Below are 27,264 nucleotides of genomic sequence, written 5' to 3' on the forward strand. Positions count from 1 at the left end.
AGTGGGAGAGATGTCACCGGCGAGTCGGGGTGGATGTTTACCCGGGTTATTCTCGGGGGGGCCGCTGGGGGGGCGGGTCCCCCGGCCAGCCCACGCGCCCTCAGTCGGGGGCTTGGGTTGCCTTTGTTGCACAGAGAATTCCTGAAATCTTTATGTTGGCACATCCCGAGTGGATTCCAGCCGTGCCTTGGGCTTTGGCTAACTAGGTCAGGGGAAGTTTCAAGTTAACAGGGAACCGTGAAACAAAGGACAGGCAGTTCCAGAAGACAGATGCTTTAATTGCCCTGTTAAAGTGCCTTGGCATCGGCCGTGTTTGCGGTGCTGGAGCCTAGGTAGATTTTCACCCTGGAGTGCCAAGGTTGATCTACCAGTGGCATGCAGTTGCTTTAGTTGACAACTCTGCCCTTACTTACCCCGTACTTGAAACCTGTTTGCATTTTTTTTCCAGCATGAGAAAGTACATGCTGGAAAAAAAATACTTACGTTAGAGTCATATAACAAATCAGAAAACTTTACTGCTTCACTGTTGCTTTCTAGTAGTTATTCACTTGAAACAGAGAGAATCTCTGAATTATCTGCTCCCTAGCTTCAGTTCATAAAATTGCGTTGGCTTCCGCAGCTGATTGTCGAGGGCTCTTGGCCCCACAGCTGTGCTCCAGCAGAGGCTGCAAATGTCTGCTTTGTTTTAACCTTCGGAGGTAATTATCAAGGTCGCATCATTTGCAACACAATAGAATACCTTTTCTTTTGTTCTGCAAAATTTTAAAGGTTGAGGACTGTGATTCACCTATAGTTCGGAAGATAAAAGAGAAACTATTATGTGCAAAACTTCGTCTTTCATTTGTGAAGCATTTGTTGTCTACGGCTTTAACTATCAGCTCTGTAAAACAGGGATACTTGTCAGGATCCAAGAAGTCCTGATGTAGCAAGAATCAGGTACTGAAAGGCAAAAGAGGTTTGCTTGTGTGAATTAATAGTAATTGAGACATCATCAGGCTGCTTTAAGAGACTTTGAAATGTTTTTCATTTAGTAAGCATGTGTGTGCCACTTAGACATGGTCAGTAAGATTTAAACTTAGTATAACATTATTATGAGGAATATGAGGCCTGTCTGCAGCCTTCTGACGAAGTTTTCTGCATATATTTGATTTTTAGGTGAGTTTACTGTTATAATTGCTTCTGGACTGTTACATGCAAACATCTTAGGCCCTAAATATTGGTTTCAAGTAGCGGCAGTGACTTTTCTGCCCTTTATAAAAAGATGACTGTGGACTGGAGAACCTGTATTTCATTGTGTTTTGCTATTGTCCTGCATCACTGGCAGTAACTGCTGAGGTGCTTAGTGCCCCTTCACTGGATTTTTGTGAGACTAAAGGCAAGTGTTGGGAATTGTGCAGCAGAGTTGGGGTGATCCCAACATTTTGCATGAACTATAATCTAAATAGATTTCTTCAGAATGAAGCATCAAAGTAATAGAATGTACGATACTTTTCTGATTGCTTAATCCCCCCTTTTCCTGGTTCTGTGTCCTCTAAGGACAACCAGGAAATCTTTCTTAGTGATTAAAACAATGTAGTTCCACAGCTCACAAAATGGGATGTGCCATACCTTTATAAAACCTATATGCTTAAAAGCATTAGAAAGCCCCTGGAACACGGTAATCCTCAACTCAGGAACTGCCTACTATTCCAGGACTACTTCAAAACTGCATTTAACTTAAAGCAAAAATCGGGGTGATAGCATTTGTGTGTATGTGTGTTTTAATAGTTACCAGTCTTGTCTTCCTCCAGAACTTCCTTGTAAGGTAAAGGAAATCTCGTGTTACAAGACTGGTCACTTTTAATTGTTGAAATAACAGTTTTTACCTTCTCATGGAAGGTGTAACTTTTGTCATACTGTGTCAGCGTCAGTTTCATTCCATTGTAGTAGCCTTGGAATTGGTCACTCTAATGACAGGGGGAATAGAGCACATGCTGGAACAGCTACAGGTCTGTGAGGTTAGAGATTTTCCAGTCTAGTTTATTTTCAAATAGGTATGAAGTTTCTAATTGCTGGGGAAAATTTAATTTTTTAAATTTGACAATTGATCTTTGGCATCAGCTGTAGAAAGGCTGTGGATCTTAATCCCAGATTGCAGTGTATTTCTGTGAACTTTGGAAGACTTCTCAAAAATGAGATAATCTATTTATAGAACAAATATTTATGGCAGTAAGTATATAGGGCATAATATTGTTCTCTAATAAATGAGTCTTGCCATAGTGAGGAATGTTTGCAAATGCTGTGTTACCTACAAAGACTGGGGCAGTGACATGGGGAGGACTGGTTTTGCATGACTGTGCTGGCATACACGCACCAGTGCACGTCATCTTTCAGAGTCAAAGGTTCAGTCTCGGTCTCATGACCAAGTGCTCTAAATACATTGAGAACTTACATCGTCAAAACAGAGCTGTTCAACCACGGGATGCTTTTCTCAATTATCTAACCCTATTTTCTTTCTCAGAAAGATCAGCTGTGTCTGCTCCCTTGAAAATTTTGCTTACTGCTTGTTATCAGTCTTTGAAGCCTTCTGTTGCTCTTATATTGTCTTTTACCAGTACTTGGGTCATCCTGGTCCCACTTCAGAAAGTTATTTCTTTTCTAAAGTCAGTAAATTATAATTTAGAATCTGTTGCAATTATGTGGGTATTTCTGTTTAGGGTTTTTATTTGTTTATTATTTCGGGGGGGTGGGGGGGGTTAGTCTAGGATGGGTTTCTTTTGTTATTTTTTGGGGGGGGTTGGTGCCTTTTTTGTTGTTTTGCTTCATGTATTTTTTGGGTTTGGTTGTGGGGAGGGGGTTTGGTTTTGTTTTTTTTTTTTTAGCAGACTAAGCCATCACTTTTTTTTACTTAAATATTACATAATTTAAACAAATAGTAACTGCAGCATTGTAATTAACAGCTTGATGCAGCAGCAAAGTATACTCAGGTCGTTTAATACCTTAAACTATTGATGTTTGGGTTGGTTTTTAGTTGGCTTGTTATTGGGACTTTTTTTGTTTTGTTTTTCTTTTTAAACCGATTGCTTTTTGAAAGCTTTTTTTTTTTTCTTTTTATATCCTTAAGGGATATTGTAGTTTTCTGTTTCAAATGAGAATGCAGACTGTGTCAACTTCTTTCTGTTCAGTGTGAGATGGCTCTTGCATTTCTGATTGTATTTAGGATGTTTATGATCCAAGCTTAGTAATAACAGAGTGAGCTGTGGGAGCTCTGGTTTGATATCTGGTACAGCATCTACCCTGGTGTGTATTCATCAGCTGCAGGCTTTGTTTTTAGGAAGCATGATCTACCCAAGTCTTCCTGAATTTAGGTCAGCACTGTCGTTGTGCATCTGAGTCCCAGAACCTCAGATAACCATGGTTGCTAACCTAGGAAGAAAACGAAACTCATTAGTGCTCTCTTTTCACATGAACAATGTGAAAACGACCGACAGAAATACTGCCTGATACAATCCTACGGTCAATAAGAAGTGTGCAAGGCAAGATATAAAGCCCTGTTGTTCTCAGTTTTTTCCAGTGCCTGTTCCCTTTTCATGCTTTTGGCTATGCTTTTGTTTTGTATCAGCAATCCAGAACTGCTTTTGAGAAGTTTCTTTTTACTTCTTAAGGTGTGCAGTTATCTGGGGTGTGGTTTAGGTACATGTGAAGTGTCAGGTTTAGGATGTTTCCTTAGATTTACATATGTTTTCATTGAGTTAGACATGAATTCCTATGTATTGGGCCACTGTGGCTTTTTCCTAAGACTCGCTCAATAATACCTCTCCCTTAAGGATTGTGTTGTTGTAACTCTATTGTACCAAACTCATTTTTTGACATCAGCTGATAAACTGACATATTGATAAACTGAGCATGACCTTAACAATGCAGCCTCATCATTACCCAAGATTTCACGTGTTGATTGAAGCTGTGTGTTATTTGCCTTGCCTCATTAATTTTTGGTTGGGGTTTTTAAGGCTTTAGAGAAAACCCATAAATCTCTCCTGCACGTCACTCTTAACAGCAAGGCTGTCTGTAGTCTGGCTTGCACTCTCTGTTCTAACATCTGCTTCATCATCTAGCTCTGCTTAATAGCCAGCAGATTTGACTACTGGTATCTCTAGCCTCCTTAGCACAACTTTGTATAAGCTGATTCTGAGAATCTCCAGGGACATATGGACTGTTAGGGAAGGAACAATTTCTAAGGAGAGGCCAAAAGCAACTGCAATCCATGAAGCTGTGAGAAAGAAGTTTCCAGACCTCCTCCTCTCTTTTCTTTCCCACCTCCCAGACTCCCAGTCTGATCCTTGATGCTCCTCTACCTTATGATTTTTCTAACAGATCAGACTTTACATGTGTGCTGGCTGTGGCGCAAACAAAACACCTGTGTGTTCTGGAGGTTAACAGTCAGCTGTCACAGTTGTTCTTATCACTTGAACAAAAGCATGTAAGAAGAGATGCTTTTTTTCTTTGCTCTGTTAATAAGGGAATTCTTTGATCTGTACTGTTACACAGACTTTTGTTGAAAGATGAGAAAGAACAGGATTTTGGTTTTTTCACAAAATGGAAAGTACTTGTGGCTGCATTAGGCAATGACTGTCTCTTTGTCAGTTGGATCTGAAGTGACTGAGGATGTGATCCTGCCTCTGCCATCAGTTTACAAGAAGTATGCTCTACATCTAATTAAGAGTGTATGACTGTTTTCATCTGTTGAGGATTAAAGTAAAATAAAGCTTTTGCTTTGATCTTGTAAATGTTTCTTTAATGGAGAAAAAGCTCTGTCATTCTTTCTCCTTCTCAGAAATGCACTGTACTTTCCGAGGCATCACTTGTGTGCTCTCAATTAGGAAAATTGCACTGTTTCTTTCCAAGAAAACTTTTGGTTTCTGTTCTTCCTGAAAAAATACAAAGACAGAAAAAGTGGAGTGGACAATAATTCTCCAGCAGGAAACAATGGAGGACAGTCTTTTTTAGACTTCTTGTTTGCTCCACAAAATCATTCTTCACTTACAGTGCACGTACTAGCAGCTTTGAATTTCTGTTTCCAAATAAAGTTGAAGGAAGTCGATTAACTGTGAGTCAGTCTCTCTCCATCTAGGTACTTGGAGGGTTCAGACACGATTTAACCAAAAGCAGTTCTTGGGAGTAACTTGTGCTTATTGTGTGGGCTTGGCTTCCCTGTGTGCAACACTAGTCATGGGGCTCCTTTTCTGGTCAGAATTAATATGCTTTGCTCAAAGGGACAAAAGATGGACCAGAGCCGCACTTAATGCTTTTTAGACTCTGCTTAGGACTGGCTTTGAAAACTACTGTGGGAAAGTTTTTTTTAAGAACTATGTCTTTGATCTACAAGGGGAAAGTTTAGAACCAAAGAAGTGTTAAGGGAGAAGGTGTACAGAAAGAAATACCAAAACTTCAAAGGTGAAAGTGTGGTAATACTCAATTTGTTAATGAAACCAACTTTGAGGGAAGACTCGATTTTATAAAAATATTTCTTCTTTTGTGTAAAATAGAACTGTCATGAACTTCTACAGTCAAAAGATCCTAAAGTACTGGAATTGTCAAAAACTGCTCACTTCTTGTCTTATCTTTTCTTTCTCAGTACAGCCTTTATGATAGATCTACCAAACCTACCAGAAGTCAGGATGTATGCAGGCTTAATGACGTTAGCTGTGCTTGCAGGCTCCTAGCACTACTCTGCTTTCCTAAGCTTCTTAATGCTTTGTATACAGATGTTTAAAGTTGTAGTTAAGTGATTTTTTTTTTGCACACAGAAAAGTAATTTTTTGCTTAATTTAATTCATGTGGTTTTAATATATTAATAATTTTTTAACAAATCACTACATTTCAGACTACATACTCCTTATCAGCTTGTTCCTTTGACAATTGTAGTGCTATTCTCTGAATCTAAAATGCGCTTGATTCTATTTTGCTCTTCTAAGATCAGTCACATGGATTGCTATTTAGTAATTATGTGAGATAGTTCAGTGCATGCATGTGCTAACATAACCTACAAATGTGATTGGATATTGAACGCTAAATATGGCTAATGCAGGATTGTAAGTAATGTAGAATCTGGAAACAGTTATACAAATATTGTTCTTAAGAGCTAAATATTTTACAGCACAAGAAATCATCTTGGTTTCTAAATAAGTAACATGCAATATGATATCACCCCAAAAGAAATACACACATGCTTAATAATACTAGGGAATAAGTAGTATGCACAGTTTACAGAGAGAGTCATGGTTCCAGGCTTCAGTCTTCCTGTTGCATCTCTTTCTATGTTTTTATCTCTATTACTGCTGAAATGCATAGTATTTATAAAATATATGTAACTATGTCTATCTACTACTATCTATCTATCTATCTATCTATCTATCTATCTATCTATCTATCTATCAGCATTCATTTCTTACTATCTAGAAGAAGCATCGCATCAACGTTTCCTTGATGAGTTTTGCAATCAAGTAAATCTCTTTGAATATTGCAATTTGACAGTACTGCAGTGTTTCCAAAATGTCACTGTTACTTTCAACATGTGCATCTGTCTCCACCTTTGTAGTTCATACCTGAGGTCTTTGGCAAGCACAGTTACTTGCCTCATGGCCAGAGCAATTCTGATGTGGGATGCGGCTTCTGGCATTATGTGAGGCACATTTGATTATCTAGTAGGTATCATAATGGGAGTCTCTAGCTTTCTTAATTCTGTACAAGCCACATAAGGAAATGTATCTCCATGCCTTTTCTGAGTAGATCAGCTAAATCCCTCGTGACACTTCTAACACAGAAAGCTTTCTGGTACTCTGGTGCTTTTTGGTGAGAAAAGTTAGGGCAACAGCTGTTTTTGGCTGTCACTGTCTAAAATGGTCTCAAGTTTTCTGTGCAGATCTCTTTTATTCCCTGGATGGATTTGACAGAGAAGTTACCTAGTGCTCCATTAGCAGTTGAAAGATTATAGGCAGCAGAGATTTAGCAAAGGATTAGTCAATTGGAGAGTGTGCATTATCCAGCCAGGCTTAGAACTGTGATTGTCTCTTCAATCATTTTCATTAGTGTCTTATTCAAAGATCGAATTACGTAACAATGACGTTTCTGGGGAATCTGGTCGGAGTTTTTCTTCGGTTTCTCTCTCTCTTCTACTAACTATCCTAGCCAGGGAGAGGGGAAAAAAGCATTGTTTTTATGCTTCAAACTTGCAGCATGTTTTAAAAAGCAGCATTTCAAATCAGTGAAGAGTCATGACTTCAGTTGCAGCATCTGCATTTGGATGATAACGTGGTGGAACTCTTGAGAAAGGCAGGATGCGGTACAAGAAATACATAACTATTTTAGAAGCAGCAATAGGTATTACTCCCCTTAACAAGAGGGAGCTGCTTCCTGAGGGTAGACATGCAAATCTGTGGCAACATCCAGGGTAAGTGTTAAAAAGCAATCAGTGAGTAACTATGGGAAAAATTGTGCTCACTTTGAATCATGCATTTTTAAAACTTGTTATCAAAAAGAGAAGAGTTATTAATAAAACAGGTTACCGTTTTTTGTACCTTCCAAGCTCTGTATCTTCAGTAGTTGTGGTTGAACTTAGTGGTTTCGTTAGAGATTTCTGTGTACTAGCTGTCCTTGGCTAGAGGGATAACTAGGAGAAGGTGTTATTTCTAAATGAGGAGTTTGCTGAAGAACAGGAAGAATAAACACATGTATGTTCATCAGAACAGAAATGAAATAGCTGTTTTGTATTTTGCTTGCTACTAACACGCATATATATGCATCTTTCCCCTCTCCTCATTTAAAAATATCCATATTTTAATTTTTATCTGTCAGAGAAGCAGTTCCTAAAAAGGGAAAAGAAAAATCACTTTTGTCTGTGCAGGCCAATTTTACTTCTCTGCTTAGAAGCAGGAGTTCATCATACTTAGGAATACTGTTTCCCTACAAGAAGGTTTTTCTGATTTTTGTTAAAAACCATCCAGAGTGCTTTCTTGTACCATACAACTTGAGTATTAGGTTTCAGAAAAATTCTTGTATATGTAACTGTTTCTACCAAAAACGTATATTGTGTGGAAAACAGAGTTCTCATTCTCTTCCATCTGCTTCTGTATGAGTAGCCTGGATGGATGGGTGTCTTCAGAGTCCTTCTGGTCTCTTGTATTTTTGTAATACAATAGAATATTGCCACCTTGTTTCAGACATTGCAGAGGAGTGCAAAAATGAGAGGCTTTTGTCCAAGACCAATTAGTATGTTTCTATTGGTTTGGAATAGTTATGTGTAAGCAAGACTTCAGAGGAAAACTTGGATTATAATTGTGGCTGTTTGATTGTAACTGAATTCAGATTTATCCTGTAATTTTTCCACAAATGTGCTTTCTTTAATGGTGGTAGCAGCAGTAAAAGCAAATAAATCACTAAGTACCATATGATTTTTTTTTTTTTAGCTGTATCACCCTAACCACAAAAACTAGTCTAGAAAATACACTAATGGAAATGGTTTTGTGTGCAATGTTCTTCATGTTGGTTCTAAATTTCCAGTGACATGTTAAGCATGTGAGTGCTTGTAGGGCTTTTTGTTAAAAACTTGCCCATTAAAAGGGATTCTCTGCAGTCTGTTTGGACTCAGGACAGCGGAGTATGCTGATCAGTGGCCTCCTTTTGTTGTTCCATATAAATTATGTACATGCAAATCTCTGGGGTTTTTTTTTCAGCTGCTCTTTATATGTTGATAAAATAATACCTGATTTCTCCTGCTATTTTGAGAAGCTGTGTTGGAAAGTTCTTGTATATATATTCTTGTAGAATTCTTCTTCGTTTTTGAGAAGACTGGCCAGAGTCACAGCTTGAATCAAGCCCTCTAAAAAGGAAACTTATTAACTGTAATGTCTATTTCTTTTGTAACTGTGACTCTTTGTCTTTCCTTTATTACTGAGTATTAGTCAGTATCTAAGTACAAAATACACTGTTAAAATTTGTTTTTATTTCCAGCATTCTTATTTGGATATCCCCATGCTTTTAGGGAGAGGTTGTGTTAAAGTGATTGTTGTACACACTTGGAATTTCAAGCTGGTTAAGATGTATCTGGATTATGTTTGGATTTGCCATTCCAACAGTTTCAGAAAAGCAGAAAACCTGTTGTCATTGGACTGTAATAGGGATCCCTTTTATGTTTTTATTAAAACTTTCAGGGAGTGAAAGGTTGGTAACCAGCAATTGAGTTAAAGTAAACCGAGTTGGCAAAAAAAAAGCACTGTTCTTTTTTTTAGCTGCATACTGCTTATTCTATATGACTGGAATAAGCACATTAATAATTCACTTTGCTAAGATCAGCTTATCACTCAACTTCTAGAGGTACCCTGTTACATTCTTTGTAAAAATAAAATGTGATAGAAGTGTGTGTAAAGGAAAAATTTGTAACATAATGAGATGCATTCCACAGCCCAATACTGAATAAAGGGTGTAGAGGTCCTTATTTGTCAGCTCCTCACTGCTCAAATTCAGGTGCATAATTAGGCGCTTTATTTTTCTTAAACGTCTCTTGAGATAAAAAATAGCACTTGAGTGCGATGGCTAGAGCCATTGTTTGAAAGTTGTAAGAATTCTGCTTAAAAACCCAGACTACTATGCAAAAGAAAGCAGGAAAGGCAGATACATTATTTTGCTAAGGTATTATTTTATATTTTCATATCAAAGACATTACAAAGTTAAGCTTTTCTGCTTCCATCTTCGCTTGGAATAGTGATGGTTTCTGTGACAGATAGATTGATTTTTAAGAAGTTTGACAAAGGGAAAATGATGGCAGCAGCAGCAGTAGTTAGGTTTAGCTTGCTTGTGTGACTTTTCTGCAGCCTCCAGAATAGTATTTTGTGCACAGCCTAGAACAATAAGGCTGAAGTTTTTTTCAAATGCACAGTATAGCTTGTGCTGCTCTTTGGTGGTTATATAAACTCATATTAAGTATCTTTTTCTTCTGCAACTTAGGAAATCATGCCTTGATTTAAAACTGTAGTTTACTTTTAGAAAATGCTTTTATGCTGGAAGACCTGGGGAGAAAGGATAGAATAACCTTCTAGTTTTGAGGTGCAGTGTCTGGCAGGTGCATGCATTGTTGTAAAAAGTTAATCTGAAACAAAATGTATTTTAAAAAAATTTTAGATATTTTAATTTTGCTTTTTCGAACCTGCGACCTCATTATATTTGTGCTCAGGAAAATGTGAGATGCAAGACACCTCAAAACTTGGGCAAGACTTTTAGACAGTGGGGAAGTTCTGCAGAAGTCTTTCAGTATTTCTTTCTTACATCTCTCAAGTGATCTAGAAATGGCTAATGGAATATTAACCATAATGAAAAAACATCTATACATTGTGGGGGGAGGGGCCCAGAAACAGGCAAGCAAACTCAAACCTGCTGAAAGAATAGATAATATACTTTCCTAGGGAAGTCTGGCTATATCCTTCTTTGAAGATGGAACACTTTGGAAAGATGTTTTTAAGAGAAGAATTGAAATTACTTAGCTGAATGTTGTTTTCCTTTTAAAAACAAAACAAAAGCCACCATCAAACCCTAACCACTAGCTTGTGTTTCCATTTCTGTCAAAAGTTCCTTCTGTATCTTAGTGAAACCATTCATTTTCTCTTTTCCTGTCAAGGGTAATCAAGGATTAGACAAGGGGTCAGGGAGAGGGGGAGTCCCGTGACAGGGATGCTGAATGGAAGCTAACATGCTGCTTGTGCCCAAGAGGGATAGCCTACTGAGCAGGGGAAGGAGAGTAGAAGATTACACTGGAAATTGTTTTCTTTCTATCATTGGCAACTGAAGTTCTTAAGTTACCATCTGATGTCATTGGAGCACATGTATTTGCTGAGGTTATGCTCAAGATACAGCGCTGGTACTAGCTTTCGGTGTACAGTCTTGTGTGAGATAAACAATCAGACCAAAACTAAATTGAAACAGAAAGCCAGATGGTTTGTGGAGAGGACCAGTGCAACAAAGTAACTCTAAGTATTCCTGTCAATACCCTATTTCATTGGCAAAAATGTGTGGATTGCTGTGCATGCAGGCTTGTGTGTAAATATTGCCGAGTATCTCCTTTTTTAAAGTACTATTTCCACGTGATTTCCACAGAAGCTAAAGCATGTCAAACTAAGCAGGGGAATATATTTTATACCCTCTTTATCTCTAGGACTTCAGTGTTCCAGGCTTCACAAGCACTCCTTTGTGGTTATATGTGACATAAATGAAACTTTGTTTTTCAGGGAGCAGACTACTGCCCTGCCATCTCCGTGTGAGTGGGACTGGGAGCACAGCTGTACATCAAGCCCGAAGCACAGCACAGCAGGTAGACAACGGCACTCAAAATTCATCGCTCCTCCCAAGGTAATAGACTGTAGTCGAGTTGCATCAGTTAGACCTAGCCATTAGTTTAAAATTATGAGTTCTTGTCATGCGCTAGCTAAGGTATATATTCTTTTAGCTATGTTTTTATAAGGTTTCAAGAAATTGTACTTATTGGATTAATTAAATCTGGTGAAATTCAACTAGTGAAATTAAAACGAGTTATTTTGAATTATCAAAGAAACTTTACATGCACATTTGCTGAGAACTTGATGATGTACAACAGGCTTCCAGAAGAGGAGAGGTTTCTGCAATGAAGTCAATATTCTGCTAAAGTTGTGCAAATAATAATGCACAGGCCTGTACTAGTTCATCTGTTAGCTAAACATTGGTAAAGAATGGATGTAATCTATGATGATGTCTTCAGCAAATATAAATATTTAGCATGGACTTGGGGATAAATAAATTACTTTAAGTACAAAGGGTAATATTCATGGGAGTTGCTTAGTGACTCAGTCAGTCCTAGGAAACAGTATAGCCACACAGGGAGAGTTGTTTTGCTGCATATTTTCTTACAGTACATCATTAAGGTAAATATAATCCTTTTGGCATATTAACCTTGCTTTTAAAACCTTTTCTCAAGTGCTTCCAGAAAGACTATAAAATGCATCCTTAGTTTTATGTGTCGATCGAACATGCTTGGCTTGTTTTTGTAAGTGATTAACAGATGATGATTTTAAGAGAGGGAAAGGTTTTTATGCTGATGTTTTGCAAAACTATAATTGACTTCTATTTTTGAGATGAAGCAGCTATTGCTGCTTTAGTAATTTACTTAAAAATGTGCATATCTGCTGTCTTGACTCTAATTTGTGACATACTTAACCAAAGCTACTTCCCTCTTTAGTTTTCTGTGAGTGAGGGAAAATTTGATATAAGAATATCAGTGAAATGTAGCTAGGCAGGAATGTCTCAGCTCAGGTCTTGAGCAGCCTCTGACATTTTCCTTCAGTGGTAGGATGTGCCAGCTTTACATCAGGGAATGTGCATAGTTGTGAGCTCAACTCTTAGCAAAAGAAACTCCAGAACCATTTATCAGCAAGGTCAAGATCGCTCAGAAGATGAATCCAGGTGCTTTGTCTGTGGGCTTCTAGGAGTTGTGGAACTGGCAAGTGAATGACTGGATGGTGGTGTCCGTCTGCTTTCTCCCTTATTGTTCTTGCTGTTCTCTTTTGGACTAATTGCCAGCTTACTTTAGCCATTTGTGAGAAACATCACCCAAAAGTGGGCATTAGTACCCTAGCTGGGCCCTTGCTGTTTCTGAATAGGGCTGCAGAACCGCTTTGTTTCTTAATAAGCTCGTCAGCAGGAGGTTTGCCAGTATAAATAGGATGGGGAGAGGCAGAGCTTTGAAGCATAGTTCTTGTGCTCTAAAGAACTAACTTGGCTGAAGAACTGCGGTCTGGAGCTTTGTTTTTTAAATTAACCCCTATATCAGGAAAAAAAGTAACAAGTCTTTGTGTATGTTACATCTTGTGTAATTTGCATATTCTTTTGCTTGTTTATTAAGCATAATGATCTCTATGAGAATGGGATTTTTGTTTCCTTTATTGTGTTGTCCTAATTAATTTGAGCCATAACAGTTGATTACTATGGTAAAGCTTTGATGTTGAAGAGATTGACTTCTAGTGGGGAAAGGCCGATAAATAGCTAAAAGCAGAGGATTGTTTCACATCCTTGCCAGTAGTCAAGAAACATAGAGAAGAGAGGAAGGAAATGAGATGTAAGCAAAATGAATGTTAAACAGAATGTGCCTGCAGTTAAAAATGAAAAAGTTTGGGGAAGAGATTTCCTTTCAAGTGTTGATACACACTTTTGTATGGTGTCTGGGGGGGGGGGGAAACAGTACATACCTGTGTTCATTCTTTATAATAATGGTTTTAGTTTTTGTAGCTTCTTTAAGTAGAGGTTGAAGTGCTTATGCCAAATAAAGTTGTTTCGATTTGCACAATCTGTAGAGGAAGGAATGGGGGGGGTATGTGTATGTGTTCAAGCAGAGTCACTGTTAAGACTCTGTTTTGCTCTCTTGCAGTAGGTCAAACTATTTCATTTGCTGGAATTACTAGTGTAATTTTCAAGGAACTGCAATGTAATTTAAAACATGGCTCAGAGGAAAATGTGGTTAGAACAAATAGACTGTATTTCTTTTTCTCACAACTATAATTTTTATTAACTGTTACCAAACACCTCTGCATATTCTCATGCTGTTTTATTTATCCTATGAATATGCTATACGTCTCTGTTTTCTAATTGCCATATTCTTTGCAAAAAGAAATTTGCAACAAAAAAAGCAAACTGAAAAAGTCTTCTGATTCAAAGCAAAACAAACTTGTAATGTGTGAGATCTGGTAGAACTGATGACTGTCCAAAAAAGTGAGGAAAATATATATTACATTACATTAAAAAAACTCAAAGCTGTATGTATATATATAAAACCCTGTATTTCATAACTGTTAATGTCCAGTGCTGTTCCTAGTTGTTCAGCATTTAACAGTATGTTTCAATTTTTTTTGTGAACTTAGAACAGTGCTGCCTCTTGCTGTAAATAATTATCTACATTTTAAAATTTTTAGCAGTCTGAGATGTCTCAGTAAATCTCTCTGTCTAGGTTTAAAAAATTTAAAATATTCTGCTCTTGAAAACATAATAATAGATGTCCTCCCAAATGACAAAGGATTTGACATTGTGATTGTCCCATAAAAAATATGTACAAAGTGTGGGATGCTGTCTATGTTGGGCTCTGTGTTTCTTCCGGGGGTATCTATGCTTTCTGAAATAACAGCCTTAGTGTTGCTGCTTTGAGACTTGAAAAGTGTGTGTATAGCTGTTCATCCTTCCACTACATCAGAGACTGACAACAGACCAGACCCTGCAGCTGCATGCCAAAATCTTTATGTTGCATAACCGCAAGTTGTACTTTGGAAGTGGAGATAAGGGGCAGGATAATAATTGCCTCGTTCTGCTTTAAGCTGGCCCTTGAATCATGCAGTAACTCCGGAATTATAGGATAATTCAGGTGGAAAGGGACCTCAGGAAGTTTCTTGTGCCACCTCATGTCCAAAACAGAGTCATCTGTGAGATCAGAACAAGTTGCCTGGGGCTTTACCCAGTTGGGTTTGGAAACCTCCAAGGACAGAGACTGTACAACTTGTCTGCAGTGGGTCCATGGTTTGTCTGTTCTCATGGGGAAAATTGTTTCCCTTTATGTACATCTGAACCTGTCCTGCTTGAACTTTGGCCCAGTGCCTCTTATCCACCTTGCACTACTGCTAAGAACCTGGCCTCATCTCTTCAGTCTTTTCCTGTCTGCACCAGTGGGCTGCTGCCGGGTGTCCTGAAGCCATCCCTCCTGCAAGCTAAACAAACCCAGCTGCCACAGCCTCCTCTTGCAGGGCCAGTGCTTCGGCCCCCACCATCTTGCTGACCCTCCTTTGGACTCACTTCCACACATGGTAGCAAGTGTTGAGATGGTATGGAAGGTGTCTCTCATCCAGTCCCCCAAGACAGAGATCAGAATTACTGTGCCATGTATGTGACAAGCCCAGTGTAGAGCTGCATGTTTGAACCATATGTATGGAGCTCCTGCGCAGTTCCTGAGAGTCAGAGGTCAGCTACCTACACACACATCCTCTAATCCTGAAGGTTGAATCTGTCAGTACCCAGCTTACTATATAAAGAAGCAAACGTAATTGGATTTATGAATCATTTAAGTAGGACTGGGCTGACTGATTTGTGTGATTTTGCTGGCTGATGACAAATGGCAGTCTAAAGAGATTGCTGGAAGGGAAGGGGGAAAGGCTGTTTGACAACATGGTATTTTTAGAAACTTCTACAGTGTCTCTCATGACAGGATCATGAACACTTGCTTGAAAACAAGAGCAAAACTGGCATCTCTGTTCAGATTGTTCCAAAACTGGACTAGCAGCCTGCATTCCCAGTGTCTTTTTCTGAACTCAATTCCCAGCTCTTAAAGGAGGTTGCCTTTTTGCCATGCTGTCTAGCAGCACTACCAAGTGCTGAACTTTAACATTTAAAGAAACAGAAAAATAATTTATTGTCATAGGGACAAGGTCAAAGGCTTGATGGTGAAGAGGAGACAGAGAGAACCTGAATCACAACATGGTTGCTGCCGACAAGTTGCAGAATAGCCTTTCTCTGTTGGCTGGAGTAACTGTGAGAGCAGCTGCTTGTTTTAAATTTGCATCCTCTAGTGCAGTGTTAAATGGGTATTCTCTCTGTGGTGCTGGAAGTGGCACAACTGCTTCATTCACAGTAGCATTAGATAATTTATAGAATACGTCCTAGGTTTTGCATGACTCAGGCTACAGCAAGTGATCTCTCTAAATTAGTGCTGCACAGACCACAGATTCAATCTGATTGTAGGCAAAAAAATGTCTCCCTTGATTACTTAAACTGAAAATCTCAATGGGAAGTGTGTTCACTGTAAGTTATTTGCTTGTTTTTCATAAAGTTAACACCAATAATCTTTCCATTGAAGTTAATTTTAAAATTTCTTTACACCTACATAACATTCCATAAAACCCCCTGCAGATGATGCTGCTTTGTAGAGTTATTGCACATGCAGAATAGCTGGTCCTAAATACTGCAGAGAGCAGAGCTGCAAATGTGCAGCCCAGTTCATATAATTTTTACATGGTGCTGAAACCCAGCCTTTACTCTTCATGATGCAGTATCCCTTGTAGGACTGACTACAACTGGACCTGCACACCCCATTTCAAAGGGAGACCAATCATTGAAATGTGCATGCAGCCATGCCTCCAAACACTCAGGCTGCACAGACACATCAGACCATTTGGCTGAGGGTCCTGCCCCTCTTCTGCTTGTGTTGCTGTCCCAAGTGAGTTTTGGGTAGCTTATAGGTATTCTGTATACACACTGGAGAGTTTTGTGGTGTTTCAGAGAAGACGAGGCAGGACAGGTTATGCCTAATAGTAAACAATATGCCTGAGCTGCAGGTGAGGGGTTTGGTTTTGTTTGGTTTACAAGGGAAGAGAGAATGGGGATGCTGTGCTACCACGGAATAGCTGTTAAGTGAATTGAATGCTTTGAGAACATATTGCCCCTTTTCCTACCACAGGAGGAAGAAACTTGAGGTGCTGGAGGAGTTTGCACAACTCTCATCACTGTTTACACTGGTATCCTTCCATTTGTTGCTTAGCTGGCAGTGTTTTCCTCTCATAAGGCTGCCTGCATATTCATCTTGGGAGAACATCTTTGTCAAAGAGCAGGCCTGAAAGTTTGCTCTTAGTGCTTGAATTGCAGGATAAGAAACCTGGCAATTGTTACTACATGGTTTCTTACGTACACTGTGAGCATCTGGGCATTTGGCCAAGCTCTAGAGTGAGCATGAGCGCTAGAGGCCACTTAGTGCTCATATTTGCAGGTTGGTGTGGGATGATTTATATGCCCATTGTACAGAGTAGCTGTTTAGTTTGAGGGGAAAAAAGAAGAAAACATGGAAGGATATGTATACTTTGCTCTTAAAAGTGAGAAATTTTATGGACAAACATGGGAAATGTTTAGAGAAGCCCACATGGATTATTTTCTATCTGTTATTGCAGGACGGTAAATAGAGACAAACTGATAGGCCCTTCCCAGATGGTATTTTGTGGTAAGGGATCCAGCCTATCTGGCTTGCATAACTGTGGTCAGTTCTGCATCTATGTTACACTTACCTCAGGCTAGCTTAGTGTGTTAACCCTCCTTGCTGCCCTGCAGCTCAGGGAAGTATAGCCTGTTAGTGATAACACCTTGTGGCTTTGATGAAGTCACAGAACATGCCAAAAGGAGGCATTAGGTGAAGCCACAGCTTTTGTCTGGAACCACAAATAATCCTTCTTGGCCTTGGACAGGATAGGCAGACCTTTAGATTGCTCTGACTGGCGCTGCCTGCTCTCACCAAGAAGCTGTGTCTAGTGGGAGAATCCAGAGTGGTAGCTCTCTATCTTTTGCCAGAACCTGTGTGGAAGGAAGCAGCCTCAGGAGGCTGGTCCTCTACTTTATGCTACCACAAACTTTGTGTTAAGAGATGGCAGTCAAGAGATCAGGTGGCTTCTTTTCCCATCTCACCTCATGTCTGACAAGTGCTTTTCAAAAAGTATATTGCCATCCAGCTTGAAACAAATGTTGTTCTTGCATCTAAAACTATGTAGTTGCCTGCAGCAAAATCATGTTTTTATTGTGTTGTGCCATTTCAACATGTACTGGACAGTGGGTATTTCTGCCAATGCTGTGACATAGCATTCTATGCTGATGCTGCCAAACAGCGCTCTTTGCCTCCAGTTTGCAGAGGTGTGGAGATGACAGCTGTTTTGCCTTGCCATGCTGTATCTCATGGACAAATTCTTGATACCAGGAGCTATCACAGTATCCCATGCGTGTGAAGAACCTGGCCCCCCTCATTTTTCAAAGTGGTCCTGACTTTGGCCATATACTGGACTGCTAGTGTTGCAAAAAACTAGTATGGTATCACTCACTTGTAAAACTGAGAGCAGGAACAACATAAAAGAAGAGCAAAGTTAATGCTTTGGCATTTTTGGCTTATTCTCTTTAGATTTGAGGGTAGGCAATACAAAGTAATGGGCTGTTTGCCTTTTTTTTTTCTTAACATTGGCTTAAGAAAGGTTTTCCCTTACACTTGGTTCTCATTCTTAGTTTCTTCCTTCCAAGAGTTGATTCAAGTATTGCCTCATCCACCCAAAATAGCATAAAGCCAGGAAGACAGCAGCACTTGGGAAATAAGTCCTTTTTTCTGAATATAATGTGGTTGAATTTCTGCCGATCTTCTCTTCCTTAGTGTTTTTAGTGACCACTCATTTCTGCAAGCTCTTGAGAATAGCTAACTCAATAACGTGCTTTTTTTACAATATGTAATTACAGCTCCCAAAGCAAGCAGTTTGGCTTCTGAATTAATAGCAGTGGTGTGGACTTTCCAGACTGGTGAGGAAGGCTGTTAGGTGGTGGGAAGGAAGTCTGACCAAGGCTGCGGAGGCGAGGAGTGTCGGCTCTATGGAGGCTTTCGCATCCACGTCCTCCTAAAAACACACTGACTGAAAAGGTGGATGTGACTGGTGCAAGTCTGTTTGACAGAACAGGGCTGTGGACACTGTCCAAAAGCCTCATGTCAGGAATGCTACCCGGGCTTGGGCCACCGGCCCCATCGCTCGCGTTTATCCTGTGACGGGCGTCAGCTGCTGGCCGCTGCCGAGGGCAGGAACACAAGAAATATTTTTGTAAAAGGGGAATAACAATTCTTTTCTTCCCAGGGAGAATGGAAGTGTTTCTTTGCCTCCCCGGGGCGTTTACAGGCACGATTGGCTGGCGGCGGGGGCGGCCGAGCCCCGGCAGGACAAAGTCTCTCTGTGGAGGGCTGCTCAGAGCCGGCTTTGTCCTGCCGGGCTCCGGCCGCCCCCGCGGGGCTCCGCCGCAGCCCCTCGCCAGCAGCCCGGCCGGTTCTCTGGCGGGGCGGAGGCGGGAGAAGCATTCCCGAGGCTGCCGGGACTGACCGCCAGCCCCCGGAGCCGCGGGCGCCGGGCCCGGCGATGTTACTATGGGAGCGACGCAGGGCTCCGCCGGGAGCGGCCCGCGGGAGCCCGCGGCGGGGGCGGAGCAGGTCGGTAGCATCCCCGTCACCCACCGGCTCCTCCTCCTGCGGGCTCGCCCACCGGCCCCCGCCCCAGCCGTGGGCCCCGAGGGGACGGGAGGGGCGGCGGGTGGGGGCGCGCAGGTGTGTTCCTGACCCGCGGCGCTCAGCTGCGGCCGCGCCGGGACCACCCGCCCTGCGGGCGGAGAAGCCGCGGTATCGGGGCGAGGACCCGCTCAGAGCGGGCTGCGGGTTTGCTCCGCTCTTCCCGCCGGCGCGGGCTGGCGGAGGCAATGCTGGAGCCGAGGGCGGTGGGAATACCGTGTTTTTTCCCGTTAAATGGGAGCGGGGAGACAGGCTGTCCTCCGAAGCGCTGGCAGGTTCCTGCGGTGTCCGAAGGCTACACGAAGTTTTGTGTTTTAAATACTGGTTGGGCTCAGGGTGCAGGTCAGTGTTTTAACCGAAAATAATCCCAGTGGAGAAACAAACTCAGAAGTTTGGTGAAGAAAAGCTGCTTGCCCCTATCACTGGTCCTGGCTTTTTGAGATTGTCATACTCCTTCTGAACTGCAGTAATCAAGGTGGCTATGGAATAGTAGGCAGCATCTGTCAGGAGTTCAGTGATGGTGTGATGTGCATGCCGGCGTGTAGAAAACTGGACTTCTCTGTAGTCACTTCCCCCACCCCCACTAAAATGTGGATGGAAGCCATAAACACTTATTTACACCTCATACTTTGTTTTGTGGTTTGTAGAATGATCGGTACTCTTAAGTATCCTTGAAGTGTTGATTATTTTATGAGATTATTTCCATACTCTGTGTGTTTGGATTGTTTATTGGTTGAATGTTTTGGTTTTTATTGTTGGTTTTGTTTGGTTGAGGTTTTTTTCGCCACAGAGGCTGTGCAGTTAATCTGGGTAACTTAATCCACTCTTCTTGTTCTGTTATCTTCAACCTCACCTGTATTTGAGTGTTTCATCTCTTCTTAATCCTTCTTGTAAGCCCTTTGACACAGATCCCAGTGTATTTGACACTGTTGCTCCAGTACATTTGGTAAGTAGGTGTAATCATTTGCTGTTGGCTCGGGTGAGAGAAATAGAAACAGCCATAATAATGTACTGGTGCCTTGCCTTGCAGGGGTCTCTTGGGGATGAGGTTTACATGTGCTGTCCTGAGATGATGGAAAGTCTGACTCATGCATGTTTGAGCTGCAGGAGTTACAAAGCCTCCATTTACAGATGTACACTTCACATGTCTGTAGCTTACATACTTCACTTCAACAAAGTTATAGTCATGGAATGATTCCTGAAGTAAGATGCTTCACAGTGTATTCAAACAAATATAGTGCCAGACTGTGTTGTCTGTCTCCTTCCGTTTGTCACAAATAGCAACATTTTTTCAGCCTGCTTTTATCAATATCAGTGGAATCCTTTTGAGGTTAATGGCAGTGCTTCTGTTCTGATAAAAAGTGTGGGTTGTCTGGTCTCAAATGATTATATGGTATTCCTTCAAACCATTTTAGGGCCTGCCTTTCACGCAAAGAAGTAAGTATTAATTGGTTTGGTTAAAGAGTCTTTTTGGTTTGCAGCTGTGAGTCCGTTCAGTACCAGCTTCTCTGTCAGCAAAATGGGAGCTTTGGCTGATCTTTCCCTCTGCCTTCTGTGTGAGACTGTGAGGGAGCTCATGTTTCTTATGTGGACTCAACTTAAGTAGGGAGACATGGTCAGTGTAGCTACTGAGATGGTTATGGTCCTTATAATACAGTTGCTAATAAGGCCACAAATTCCATTTCTTTTATAAAGACACCAGTTTCCTCATTATTTTATAGAAAAAGAGAGAAGAACCTGGAGAGATACTACAGCTGTGAGTTCTAGCTTCCTCTTTATTTTTCCTAATGAAGCTGTGCAAACAATATAAAATTTATAACTGTACTAGGAATTCTGACTGTAATTCATGGCTGTTAAAATTGCAAACGAACTTAGAATCGCTTCATTTTTTTAAGCCATATTTGGAATATATTTTTCTTACCATGAAAATTAAGAACTCTCCAAGAATTTTGTGTCTTCTGTGCTGACAGGAGAGACATATACTGCAAGTACCAGTCTTCAGGCAGATGTATGCTCCTGAATTCATCCTAACTGGAGTGTACAGTGGAAAACAATATGTAATGTGAGAATATGAGTATGCTTTGTGAGAATAAAGCATCATCTAACTTAGTAAACAGTAGGAGAGGTGCCTTCATGAACTCTTCAGGCATCTCCATCCCAGATCTTCAAAATGCAGTAAAGAAGAAAATGCTCCTTCTAGGCCTGCAGTTCTAGCAGTTAACTAAACAGGCAGATAATCAGCAGCAGCTTTCCAGGTATTTGTGTCTTGTGTTGTGCCCTATTAAGTAATCAGGGAGCAATATCTTTTTTGTGCGTTCTGCCACTAGAGTCTCCAGATCTGAAAAACAATACTGTGTGAGTGTTTCATAACTGAATTTTGGATGGTTCTTGTTAAAAAAACCGCATTATTAAAAAAAAAAAAACAACTTGGAAAGAAACCAGCTCTGATCTACAACATCTGAATACAGCTACAAGAAATAATGCACCTATTCATTATCCATTGATTTATGACTTAATAATATGTATATACTTAGCCTGCCCTCCCTTTTGCTTGCACATGCGTGCCTATTCTGTGGTAAGAGAGCATTCCGAATGCTCACCCCTTATGACTTTTAGTCAGTATGAGCTTTTCAGAGATAATGCAGGATGTCTAGCTAGTCATTCTAGGCTCCATAAACAAAGCTCTGAGAAGCAAATTGTTGGCCTTTGACTCAACTGAGCAGCTTGCTGCCCGGGTCAGCACTTGGCACTGACTGCTCTTCTTTCTATGTTCCAGCACTTGCAAAAATCTAGTGGATAATGCAAGTTTCTTTTAATGGCTGTGGCTGAGGATTCTTCTGTCCAACCAGTATTTCAGAAGCTTTTTGAAGAGTTGCAGAACAGGATGAAAAATAACTTACATTTTTTTTATTTCTTTCTTTTCTGTAGCAATTCTTATTCCAGAAATAAAAAGTGGTCAGTGGTTTTGATTATTCTGTTCGTAGAGCTGATACATTATTAAAGTAATTGAAGTGACAGTAGCATAGCTAATTGGTAGCATGTGTGTGCATGCTCTTTAGATGATGCATAAGAACTCGTTTATTCTGTGTGGAGCTGTACTTGCATTGTTTTGTCTGTGGGCTAAGTAACGATTATAGTTTGGCTGTAAATTCTTATTTTCTAACACTTAGTTTCCTAAAAGTCTTTCAGTGGGGATATTGTTTCTGACTTGGTACTTTGGCAGGATCTCCCTTTCAGTTGCTGGCAGTTGACAAATACTTGTATGTGCTTCACTTCAGTACGATGTGTTACATTAGCGCAAAAAATCCCAGTGTCAGACATCTAAAGACTCAGTGCTGATTGCAGACAGATGCCTGCTGACGTTTCCAATAGCTGCTGTGCACTCAGCTCCCCTTCGGCAATCATTCTTTCCTGGCTGCTTGTGTGCAGTGCCCGGTGCACCTGAAGGTTGTGAGGATAAGTTAAGATGGTGGAAGAAGGTGAGCAGTCTTGTACTTCAGAGACACTTGTCAAGCTGTTGGTAGAATGTGAGACCCCCTGTACCAGAGTACTGTTGATATATCCCTTTTTGCTGTCCCTGTAGTGCATGTGAAATACTTATAATCTAGTTCTAACATATGTGGTTGTCTTAAGTATGTTTATCATTTTCTGAATGGCTTTTCATTTGACAGGCTATTATGATGTCTATTTGATGTTGCTGTGGTGGTGAACTACAGAATTTAATTAGTTAAATTTTATTCATTAACTTCTCTCCCCTGTTTTTATAATCTGGCCTAATTTTCAGCTCCTTTTCCAAGCTTTCTTTTCCTGATTTATATTATAGAAACCATACATAAGTTCCTAATGTCTTCTGCAGCAATATAAATGGACTAAAACTCTTGGATCACACTAATTTCATTAGATTTTTTAAAGCATTTTCATCTATAGGCAGGTACATAACTTCAGGTTTTTTTCAGATGGGAACATTATTATGTTTGCTTCTGCTTTGTGTGTCAGAAGGTTCTTGAACTGTATCATGCTCTTTCATGTGGCTCAGACCACAAGAAGAAAACTTTCTGTTCCAAATCTCAGTTGAGAATGAATTAGTTGCTACCAAAATGCTCAGGGTGGTCATTTAATGGAAGCATTTCTAAACCTTAATGATTCTGACCTGTTTATTTCCCTTCAGCCACATAAGCAAAAGGATTCTCTTGTTTTTCTTTCTTAGTTCTTTTCAAAGGCTCATGTGGTTTATGAAAGTCGCAAAAGGCGGAATAAATATTTTTTCTGTTACTTGCTGAGCTTGTTCTGGTTAGTTTATTCTTTGTGTACTCAGTTTGCAGTTCAGTGGAAGTGGCCTATTTCATAGGGATGTGTCAGTTTGGTTTCATTTAATGGCTGGAGCAATGCCTGAAGTTACTTACATTGATGTTACATGCATGTGAAGTGTTTCGGTAGAAATATTGCATCAAGGGCTCTAGTTTTAAATTGCTCTGCTGGCATCCTTTCAAGTGAAGCAAGAAGGGCTGCAGATGAACTCAGATTAGTGCTATAGGAATCAACCAGACTCGTGAAAGTTACTATCTTGATACAAAAGAAAAGGGGCAGCTGACTCCATGCCTCTGTCCCTCGTGTTGATTTACTGCTTGTTTTTGAACTGCTGTCACTTCATAATTATGTCATAAAGTCATGCATAACTGCATGGTAGGTATGCTTGGAGTTCACATCCAGCCTTGCAACAAGATTCAGGAAAAGGAATGAAAAACACTTGAATTTTACCACTCTCATCTGCCCTTCTGTTGTTTTCTTGCCTGAGAGTGTTTTATCAGCCTTATCAGGTAAGGGTGAATTTTAGTGTAATGCTGTTTTATGTTGGATGATAGGTTGCTGGTGACACTGTCCCAGAAGAATTCAGAGCTGTGGCTATTTGATTGATTTTGTTGTTTGAAAAAAATAATTATAGTCTTTTGGAGGCTTGAGGAGGAGCCTTTCTGTGAGTAAAGGGATTCTGAATGTGTTTTACTAAAGCAGGTGCAGCTGGCTTAATCCATTGTCTCTTGGGAGAGGTTTGCTTTTGGGAGGGGCTGGGTGATTATTTATTTACTCTTTTTCCAAATGCACTGTGAGGAGTATCAATACAAGACTTACAGACCTAAACCCTTCAAATATGTGATCCCTAGATCTGCACTTGGATCTGTGCATCCCACTGATTGGATGACAGAAAAATTGCTAAACTCCCTTTGGCAACAGATTTTGTTTTCATTTTAGTTACATGCAAGCCATGCTAAAGTTCAGGAGTGAACTTCAGCAATGCTCTCTGGCATGGCTGAGTGGACTGCTGAGACATCTTGAGAAGGAGAGGTGAGTTGCTTAAGACCTTGAAGGCAGGAGTGTGGTGGTAGCAGGAAAGGAATGCGGAGAGGTATGACTAGAGTGACTGGAAAACAGTGAAAAGTTGGCTAATAAACTGAGCTGTTTGTTATGGCATGTATGTGAATGATGCTGAATGTATGACTTCAAGCTCAAAACAGCTTGATTATTTTATAGAGTTTTTATATCTTTTGGTCAACATCACCTTCAGTTGGATGTTTGTGTTTTGTGACGTTTGTGATATGTGTTGGTAGTTGTATGAAATGCACTGTATAATGTGAGTTTTATGGGGTTTTAGGGTTAGATATGATCAAATGTACTGTTCACTTTTATGCATTACACAGAGCTATTTTCAGGTTTACTTCCTTCAGAGGAGAAAATAAGGCTAATGGGACAGTGTGTAGTAAGATTACATAGATACATTCACACAGGAATGCTTGACTAAAAGTAAAATGCTTTCAAGAATATGGCATATCGTTCTATTAATAGTGCAAGAACAAAGGCTACTAGAAACCTTAACAGGGATAAAAAATGTGCTTCGGGACGAAGCTTGGACACTAACAATTGTTCCATTATTTGAATTGTCTTGCATTATGACTGGATGATTAAATATAAATGCAGGCCTGATTGGATTGTAGCCCAGAAATGAACTGGCCTTTTAAAAACCAGTTGCAGGAAGCAGTAGACAGCTTGCTTTTCTCAGAGTTGCAGGTGTTGAGTGACCAATGGAATAACAATATTTTGATGCTGGAGTTGGTCGCTTACACTGCTTGGTTTGCTACTTGAATATGGATGCAGGAAGATGAAGCTTTCAAAAACAGTAGCAGTACAGAGTGTACTGCTGAAGTTGAATAAAATGATAATTAGAACTTCAGACCATGTAATACATATGGTGCTTCAGTGATTTGGTGGTTTTTTATTTTGGTTTGTTTTTTTTTTTTTTTGGTTTGGTTTTTTGTTTTGTTTTCTTTGAGTTTGTTTTTTTTTTTTTTTGTGGTGGTGTTTTTTTGGTGGTGTTAGTTTGGCTTGGGGATTTTTGGGGGCTTTTTAGTTTATTTTTGTGTGGTTTTTTGCTTGTTTGTGGGATTTTTTGGTTTTTTGTAGTTTTGGGTTTGTTTTTTTTTTTTTGGTGTGTGGTTTGTTTGGTTTTGGGGGGTTTTGGTTTTTTTTTTTTTGTTTGCTTGTTTGGTTTTTGTTTTAGGAGGTTTTTTCCCTTTTTTTTTACTTTTGAATTCTAAGATGCCACTAGAGTAAAAGCTATGTTTTAGTTGTAGAGAATAAATAATTAATGAAATGAGGCACTTCAGGAATGGTGGCTGCACTTACTTTATTTCACAGTTAACTTAGATTTCACTGAGAAAAAAATTTAATGAAATTGATTATGTATACCTCCTGAGTCTGATTTACCTGACCACCAAATGCTGATACTGCAAGCACACCAGAACCAAACTATTGAATTTTTATTTTATTATGCCCAGAAAAGTTCAAATCTCCTTGAACTCAGCTTCTGCAAAATTTGCTGTAGCACTTTAATTCTCAGACTTCATTGGTGTGGGTATCCCAAGGAGCAGAAGGTACAGAAGCATGGTGACTATAAAGAAATGTGTTATGTTTGCAGTTAAAGTGACTAAGTCAGAAGTAGCTTTTAAAGCCAGTGTTGATCAGGTGAACTGAAAGTGCTGCATCCCTTCAGTAGTTACCTTCCTGAAGCGTATACCAAAAAATCTGCCTAGCACCATAATCCGTGTGACAGGCTGAAAGTCTCAGAAAAACATTCAGAAAATGAAACTGCAAATAAACTCTCCACTTTCCAGTGTGTATGCACATATCCAACATTCAAGGATAATTGGTCTGTCAGCCTTTTTATCTCAGTTAATTCTGATCTTCAGACAAAATCACTTGGCTCCCAGGTATCTCCTCAAGCCTTGTTGAGTTTTTGAAAAATGGGTGGTGGAGATATGTACTTTACTTCAAGACTGGGCACATGGCTGTGCCTCAGGAGGTGAGGTTTGTTTTCTTTAGAGCCCCTTCGACATCTGTGGGAGACTGAATTGCTATTTCCAAGGCTCCTCCACTGGCTCCTCTACTGGACTGGTGCTGTAGGTCCTAGAACACCTGGGAAAACCAGCTTCTGGCTATCCTCTGTGAAGCAATATGTGAAAAGGAAGACATCTTTGATGAAAAAAAAGTTAGTTGCTAGAGAGTTATTTCTCAAAAGGCAGAAACTATTTTCTAAAAATAAAAATAATTTAATTGGCAGGGGTGGGGGATGACAGGGAAATAGGATCTGTTTTGTTTTTTCCCCAAATGGCAGTATTCTATTTCAATTGAAGCTTTTCTTTCCTTCACAAATTTTGAAGAACTGATTGCTTCCTGCTGGGGGAGCACTGGAACAATTTTACCACAGCAATGTTGTTGAACAAAAGATAGAAAAGAGAACTTGCTCCTGGAATAAGTCTAAGCTGAATTTTTTTGAGATGTAGGCAATTAGTAGATAAGACCTGAGTATCTTGCAGCTGTCTTTTGAATACAATAAATTTATTTTTTTCCCTCTCTTCATCTTGAACAAGCTTTTGTTTCATTTGTAATGGGATATTTTACAGGGTTTTGATGATGCCTGTGCATGCATCTAAGTCCAGTAGCAGCTGTAGCAAGTGCAAACCACTCCCCTCGAGCCTACCTCTCATCCCAGAAAAGTTTTGTATGTGTACTTTTAATTGGCGTAGCATGTGGGGGTTGTGAATCGATGCTGAATTTTAATGTTTGGAACTTGTTACACTCTGCTGCATAAACACTGCTTTTTGCCCCCATCCCTG

The 27,264-nt window shown here is 40.0% G+C and overlaps 1 protein-coding gene across 3 annotated transcripts in view; it reads left to right on the plus strand.

The window, feature by feature from the left end:
* TJP2 (tight junction protein 2) overlaps positions 1–27,264 on the plus strand; it is a 62,740-nt gene that overhangs the window by 622 nt on the left and 34,854 nt on the right. Inside the window, exons 1-2 of one of the 3 annotated variants that reach the window (XM_050987328.1) lie at positions 7,412–7,429; positions 11,256–11,376. The gene's annotated coding sequence lies outside the window, so the exon portion shown is untranslated. Of the gene's footprint in view, positions 1–7,411; positions 7,430–11,255; positions 11,377–24,394; positions 24,440–27,264 lie in introns of those variants that run through there. The other 2 variants (XM_050987330.1, XM_030237181.2) reach the window with 2 other exon arrangements.

Source organism: Serinus canaria, chromosome Z, assembly GCF_022539315.1.
Source record: "Serinus canaria isolate serCan28SL12 chromosome Z, serCan2020, whole genome shotgun sequence".
NCBI lineage: Eukaryota > Metazoa > Chordata > Aves > Passeriformes > Fringillidae > Serinus > Serinus canaria.